Source organism: Limulus polyphemus, unplaced genomic scaffold (genome assembly GCF_000517525.1).
Source record: "Limulus polyphemus unplaced genomic scaffold, Limulus_polyphemus-2.1.2 Scaffold3462, whole genome shotgun sequence".
In the NCBI taxonomy this organism is placed as follows: domain Eukaryota; kingdom Metazoa; phylum Arthropoda; class Merostomata; order Xiphosura; family Limulidae; genus Limulus; species Limulus polyphemus.
In genome coordinates this window covers 42,302-50,877 of record NW_013669072.1, presented here as the reverse complement: position 1 = coordinate 50,877, position 8,576 = coordinate 42,302, and the positions used below count along the sequence as shown (strand labels likewise).

Below are 8,576 nucleotides of genomic sequence, written 5' to 3'. Positions count from 1 at the left end.
GGCATGACATGGTAGTTAAGGCACTAGACTCGCAACCTGCAGGTCGCGGGATCAAATCCCGTCACCAAATATATTCACCCCTTTCAGCTGTGGGGGCGTTATAACGTGACGGTCAGTTCAAATATTCATTTATAGAAAAGTAGCTAAGAAGTTGGCGGTGGGTGGTATTGATTAGCTGCCTTCCTTCTACTCTACTCTATCCTTCTATATGAGGGACAGCTAGTGGACTCAGAATATGTAGGTCGCGGGATCGAATCTTGTTACCGATCATTCTTGTCCTTTCAGACAGGGCGTGTGTGTGTTATTATATGTGACAGTCAATTACAACATTTGTTTGTAAAAGAGTGGCCCAAGAAAATGGCGGTGGGTAATGTTGACTAGTTGCCTTCCCTCTACTTTATCGCTAACCCTAATTAGGGTTAACTGCGCGGAAACCTACAATCGAAAGCGCTCGACGATCGTCTTTTTTTATCGAGTTTCATAAGAGGTTTTCACATATGACATAACGTAGTAGTTAAGAAATCAACAGTGTTTAAGTTTTCGTTATTAGCCATGAAATAACAATATATCTTAAATCGAAAATATTCCATATCGATCGGTGCCTCCACACCCCTCAACCCACCAAAAACAAAACTAAACTGCATAGGTTCCTCTCAGAAGATTGCCCACGATACCTCAAATTAATAAGATTCTAAGCCTTGCACGTGTTATTTAAAACTAAAGTAAAAATATTCAAGCTGTCAGTGTGAAACAGCTTTATATATATATATATATATATTCAACCGTTCACCAGCATTTTACAATCAAAACAAGACTCTGGCAGCACGTGGAAAACTTCTAAAGACAAAAGAAGAGTCTAGTTTATACCTATGTCATCATCTGACCAAAGTAACAAACAAACCACGTGAACTAGGTACGTGTTTGCACCCGGAAAATGATAAGCGTTCGTGTTAGTTGGTAGCCTTCTTATACTAAGTTGTAAGAACGCAGTCGTTAAATTTAACTCCAAACGTTATATTACACTATTAACAATCATTGGCGAGACATTTGGAAAATAAAAACAAACCTTTTTCTTTTGTTTGTTTGTTGTTAAGTGCAAAAACTACACAATGTGCTGTATCAACCACGGGTATCGAAGCCTGGTTTTTAGTATTATAAGCCTTTACATTTACAGCAAGAGCCACTGCAGGATTTTTTCTTTGGAAAGAGACTACGTTTGTCACATTTGAAATACTACAAGCGCACGAATGAAAACTGTTTTGGTTTTTTGCTTAATTGTTCTTATTATTGTGCAAAACTACACACTGTATTATCTGTACCTTGTCCACCGGACACCAAAGTCCGAAATTGTGGATTATTTTCACCAACGTTCCAAAATTGTACTCCGATATTCTTCGAGTTTTTAAACAAATTTTTACCAGCTCAAAAGACTGATTGTGAATACAAATGCCTATTAAACAAGTAATTGCAATCTAAAAACAAAAACAAAAAACAATACTTAGCAAGTCTGGCTTGAGAGTGTTTCACAGTTAGTAGCTTTTGCAAAAGCAATCTATAGCCCTTACATTACAGACAGGCATAAACACGTAGGTAACTCCGATTGGTCTAAAAGTACTGACGTCACACTATATAAGTATCGAGCAGAAACCCCCGAAGGCGCCACAGCGCTGTATGTGTCTGTTTAACACATGTATCATACATAACCTGAGAAGTGTATTCCGTATATTCAAGCTGACTCAGGAAAGAAAGTTTTACCATGATCAGTTTGAGCCGAGCAGGTAAGAGGCTTTGAGTTACCTTGTGGGTGAACGAATAAACGTGGATTTAAAAAAAAAAAGATACAAATCTGGTGAATGATTATGTGGATATTAGTGCAACAAGCGAAATAAAATGTGTTTATATATTTATATGGCGGACGTTCAGATTCACACTCAACAAGCGTTTGTTGTTGTTGTTATTTGATGTGTGATCCTATAGAAATTGGATTGTGGACGACGTCTTTGAAAAGTTTAATCTCGAAATAAATTATCTAATTGGACAACCGATGTACCGGGCACTATTGTACATAGATTTAAAGTGACACACTTCTGTGAATTCTTGTTTACGTATATTAAACTAAGCAGTTATGTCTCTTTTAGGAGGAAGAGAGAGAGAGAAAAAAAACCGGGAGGTGGCAGCAGAAAATATTTATTTTTATAGTGTGGCGATTTATAATGAATATCTGATATTTCTGTGAAAAAACTAAAATTCTAAATACGCGGACAGTTTGTACTAGTAAATGTACTTACATCATTGTTTCTGGTTCGAAATTCAAACTAAATAACTTACAGTAATTGTAGTACTAGCGAAAGGCATAATTTGCGAATTTCATTAATCTCATGTTTACACTTTGACCTATATTTGACACCTGTGTGTGCGTGCATACATTTTAAATCTGTCTCTCTCTCACACACACACACTCTCTCTCTATGTATAAAACCCCCCAGTGGCACGGCGGTATGTCTGCGGACTTACAACGTTAGAATCCGGGTTTCGATACCCATGGTGGGCAGAGCACAGATAGCCATTGTGTAGCTTTGTATTTAATTACAAACAAACAAACAATCTATCTATATATATATATATATATATGAATAAAAAAAAAGAACATAGGAAGGAACTAAGGATTACACTTTTCCTTTTTTCCCCCTGTCCTACATCCTCTGTGTTAACTCACTTTGTTCAGTGTATAAATGAACGAACGAGCGTGACGGGTGTGGACTTCAAGTACCTCTACCAGGTTGAAGTTCTTTACAAATCAGCTCGTGCATCTACATCCAACGTAGTTTAGTTTTCGCGTAATCATGAAGATGATACTTCATTTGTTAGTTTTTTGTTTTGTTTGTTGATTTCTTTATTCTTATCCGGTTATATTGATGAAATCCCGCAAAACGTTTAACTTTGCGGTATTGTTTTACTAAAATCGTTATTATATACTAGAAAAACAAGTCATTAAAGATAAAATTTAACGTAGGAAATGAAAATATTTTTCATTAACAGTTAAAAGCCCCCCCCCCCCCCCAGTGGCAAAGCGGCATGTTTACGGACTTACAACGTTAGAATCCGGGTTTCGATACCCGTTGTGTAACTTTGTGCTTAATTACAAACAAACAAACAGTTAAAATAAACAAAGAAGATTAATGTTGTGTACTTGTGAAATTTGAGTTTATGGGGGGTATAGTTTTTTTTTTGCTTATAGTACCAAATATACATATTGACAGATAGGCCTTTTTAAAATTAAAGAACAAATCTCTAATTTTTTCTCCTCTCTGAAACAACAGCCTAAAAAAATATCTAGTAACAATCTTTACACAATTGTTTCAGGTTTCTAAATATCTCTATGTTTGTAGTATGTTTTTTTTTGTCCTTTCTCTAGACACATTGATCAGAAAAAGAAACATTTATTTTCAAATACAGCTAGGATGAACGCTGATAGTTCAGCTACTTAGCAACGAATGACGAATCTAATGGGCTTAACGAAAAAAAAAAAATGCTAACACACCCTTAGGGTTTATAGGACCACTAACACGCGGTTGAATGAAATATATAGAATTGAGAGAATGGGACACCATAAAATTCGATAAGTGTCAGCTGAGATAGAGTGACCATTATAAAAACGCTGTCGTACAGAGTTTATTCTCTTAAAACGCTTCTTTGTTGAATAAAAGGCACACACACACACACACACGTATATTTAATGTCTAAAATAGCATGTATTTAATGTCGAAAATCACATAATTATTTACATCATTAGGCTTAGTGAGGTCTACATGGTAAAACTACAGGAGATACGTGTTTAAGTTTTAGATAATAAAACAACAACACTGGATTATACTAACAAACACACACACACACACACGTATATTTAATGTCTAAAATAACATGTATTTAATGTCGAAAATCACATAATTATTTACATCATTAGGCTTAGTGAGGTCTACATGGTAAAACTAAAGGAGATACGTGTTTAAGTTTTAGATAATAAAACAACAACACTGGATTATACTATAACAAAGTGATCACACAGTTTTCGGCGATTCATTAATCCCTTTTTCTCAGAACAAACGTGTTGAAAAGCTTCATAAAGGGGGTTTCCTTGTTGTTTATATATTTTCTGAATTATTGAACGTGATCATTTGTCGAAATATGAACACATTTGGTGTTGTTTTTTTTGTTGTTGTTGTTTTTAGCATAAAAACGAGCCCTGTCAAAACATTAGCGTGTTTTTTTTTTAACATGTTGTTTTTATGCAGTGGGCTATCTGTGCTTCATCCGCGTCGAGGAATCAAATCCCAAATTGTAAGGTTGTAAGTCCGTAAACTTAACTGCTGACCCACTGAAGAACTTTTTTTTTGGACATAAACATTAGCCTTGTCAAAATATTAGCGTGTATAATAAATAACATGGCCATGGCTAGGCCTTTTTTATTATTTTTAATTTTTGTAGATAAACAAGAGCCTTATCAAAATATTAGTGTGCGTATACAATTAACCCGTTCATGGTTGCTTTCGCTTTTTCTTTTCGGAAATGTTTTGTCGGTGTTTTAAAACGTAAATGGAAGGACGTTAATTATGTTTTCAAACACTAGGTGTCTGATGAATAATTAGCGAGATCGAAGCCTCTCTCTACCTTACCTACGATATCTACGTTGTATAACGCTAAAACCCGGGTTTCGATGGCTCACTGTGTAAGGCTTTAGGGTTAACGACGAACAAATATCTATGTTAAGAACGTTCGGTTTACGAACAGATTTAACACTTTTTTTTTTATAAATTTCTTTGTAACACTCTCGGGAAAATCGCAATTATGTTATCTAGATTATTTCAGAAACTTTACAGAATGAGTCTTGAATCCATAATTTGACTTGTATTTACACTTAATGTGACTGGTATTCACACTTGATGTGACTGGTATTTACACCTAATGTGATTAATATTTACACTTAATGTGACTGGTATTTACACTTGATGTGAATGGTATTTACACCTAATATGATTAGTATTTATACTTGATGTGACTGGTATTTACACTTGATGTGAATGGTATTTACATCTAATGTGATTGGTATTTATACTTGATGTGACTGGTATTTACACTTGATGTGAATGGTATTTACACCTAATGTGATTAATATTTACACTTAATACGACTGGTATTTACACTTGATGTGACTGGTATTTACATCTAATGTGATTGGTATTTACACTTGATGTGACTGGTATTTACACTTGATGTGAATGGTATTTACACCTAATGTGATTAATATTTACACTTGATGTGACTGGTATTTACACTTGATGTGAATGGTATTTACACTTGATGTGACTGGTATTTACACCTAATGTGATTAATATTTACACTCAATACGACTGGTATTTACACTTGATGTGACTGGTATTTATACTTGATGTGACTGGTATTTACACCTAATGTGATTAATATTTACACTTGATGTGACTAGTATTTACACTTGATGTGAATGGTATTTACACCTAATGTGATTGGTATTTATACTTGATGTGACTGGTATTTACACCTAATGTGATTAATATTTACACTTGATGTGACTAGTATTTACACTCAATGTTACTAATATTTACACTTGATGTGACTGGTATTTACACTTGATGTGAATGGTATTTACATCTAATGTGATTGGTATTTACACTTGATGTGACTGGTATTTACACCTAATGTGATTAATATTTACACTTGATGTGACTAGTATTTACACTTGATGTTACTAATATTTACACTTGATGTGACTGGTATTTACACTTGATGTGACTAGTATTTACACCTAATATGATTAATATTTACACTTGATGTGACCGGTATTTACACTTGATGTGACTGGTATTTACACTTAATGTGACTAGTATTTACACTTAACGTGACTAGTATTTACACTTAACGTCACATCAAGTGTAAATACCAGTCACTCAAGTGTAAATACCATGTGACCGGTATTTACACTTGATGTGACTGGTATTTACACTTGATGTGACCGGTATTTACACTTGATGTGACTGGTATTTACACTTGATGTGACTGGTATTTAATCATTTATATAACACTTTACTTGTCGAATTACGTGCATATTAGGCTAAACTAAACTTAAATTTAACTTACACGTGCGTAAGGTTTTTATATTTTTATTTTTATGCTGACTTATCTGTCGTTAAGCTTTATTCATAAAATGAGGTGTAATCGTGAAAGTTGCGATTAGATCTGGCCTCAGGTCGTGTGAAAGTTCTAATTAGTGACTTGCCGTCTTAATAATTTCTATCCGTTTAGCAGATCTGGTGGTGCCAACGTTTTGCTGCTATACCAAAGGCTGTGCGTGAACGCGTGTAGTCCAGCTGGTTAGTGGAACACACCGAAGCCTCTTACAACGACGCTGTCTGGTTTTTAGTGCAGGAAAGGCCATGTAAAGTGTGACCTCTATGTTTGGATTTTTAACGATCGTTAGAAGACTAGATGTACGTACTTTTACACGATATTGTTTGTAATTAAGCACAAAGCTACACAATGGGCTATCTGTGCTCTGCCCACCACGGGTATCGAAACCCGGATTCTAGCGTTGTAAGTCCGCAGCTTTGTTTTCACGTGCTAAACTACGTAGATATAGGACGAAGACTCGTTACGTAACTCAATCATGTTACGAGGAGAAAAATCTTAAGTTAAAGGTGCACGGGCTCGAATCCCATCATCAAACACGCTCGTCTTTTCAGCCGTGGGGGTCTTTATAATGTGTCGGTGAATCCTATTATTCGTTGGTAAAGAGTAGAGTCGCCCAAGAATTGGTGGTGGGTGTTGATGGCTAACTAGGTGCTTTCTCTCTCTCTCTCTAGCTTATCACTTCTAAGTTAGAAATGGCTTGCGCAGGTAACCCTCGAGTAGCTTTGGGGGAAATTCAACAAACAAACAAACAAACCAATCGATAGATCAATATCTAAGAGACGAGAGATGTAATTCAATAAAAATCAACAACAATGATCCGTAAAAGATAACAGAACGTCATGGACCAATGTGTTGGTCTAGCAACTTGGTGACGAATGCATTGTTGTGTAATGGCGTTAACCCTAGCTATGTTAATAAAGGAATGTGTACTAGATTAGTATCTTGTAAGCGCGGCTGTGTAGAGATGAAATGAATTAGTTAATGTCTTGTGTAGCTTGAAGATACTTAGAATAAGAATAACATATATATTTAGTAATAAATAGAAATTAAAAAGGATGATAAAAAGGATAAGAAAATAGGCAGTTGCTCTGAAACAATCTCAATGAATGAATTTCTTTTTTTAACAAAGCTTTTCGGACTTAGGCCTAACATCAGATACTCTCCATAGAGATAGAAACGCTCCGACCTAAACACTAATATCTTAGTTACCGTTTTGCACACTTGGAGTCGCTGTTGAAGTAACAGTTTTACTGGTTCGATTATCGTAACAATCGTATATACTCATAGCACCTAAATCCAGCGATTTGATAAGCAAATTCATAACATGGCCCGATGGCTAAAGGGCACTCGACTCGCAATATATGGGTCGCAGGTTCGAATCCTGTCGTTGAACATGCTCGTCCTTTCACCCGAGAGGGCGTTATAATGTGGCAGCCAATGTAACCTTTCGTCGGTAAAAGAGTAGCCCAAGAGTTGGCGTTGGGTGGTATTGAATGGCTGCTTTCCCTCTAGTTTATAACTTTTAAATTAGGGACGGCTAGCGCAGATAATCAGCGTGTAAGCTTTGCGCGAAATTCCAAAAAAACATACAAATAAACAAAGCCATTTTATGGATTTTTTTTGAAGAATTTTCCAAACCTACTACCAAGTCCTACCTTTTACCATTTTTCTCCCACCGATATAAAATTCCTCCCGACTTTTGGTGATTCCGATCGACTTCATTAATATCTTGAGGTCCATTTAAAACCATGTTCCTTAGACTGAAAGACAAGAAAGAGTTTTTATTGTAATAATTTCATTATTCATCTATCTCTATATATATATAACCACATTTTCATTGTTTCAAAGATATGTACGTAGCTACAATTATTTTAAATTATCATTACATTTGTTAGGCAAGTCTTGGGAACAAAGGTGTAAAGGGAACTATAAAAAATACATTATCTACACCCCACCTCCCCTTGCAAGCTTAAATTCATGTCCAAAGTTGTATAAGGTAGCAGGTTAAAAGTACAGTAAAATCAATAATGTCAGTTTTCCTGAGCTTTGGCATGTCCATATGCCAGGAAGACATTAGTTTTAGTAAACATTTTATCTTTAAGTTTCTTAACAAGTAATACATATACTTATTCAAGATCCAGAGCTCCATCTATACTGGGATCAGCAGAAAGTTTTTTTTTTTTGAGTAATTGGTAAATTTTTTTGCTAGTTTTAATCTTTTAATGTACATTTTTTAAGCTTTACTGGGGCTACTGTTTACTTTTCCTGAAGTTTTCTTTTTATGCTATGACACAATATGATGAGTTAATACATTAGAATGTAATCCATCAATTTATTTATATATATATATAAAT

General features: G+C 35.1%; 1 protein-coding gene across 1 annotated transcript in view; it reads left to right on the top strand.

Annotated features, from left to right (window-relative positions):
- Positions 1-1,663: 1,663 nt before the first annotated feature.
- LOC106469392 overlaps positions 1,664-8,576 on the top strand; it is a 34,871-nt gene continuing 27,958 nt past the window's right edge. The window contains exons 1-2 of the mRNA XM_022397907.1: positions 1,664-1,778; positions 6,337-6,521. The gene's annotated coding sequence lies outside the window, so the exon portion shown is untranslated. The remainder of the gene's footprint in view (positions 1,779-6,336; positions 6,522-8,576) is intronic.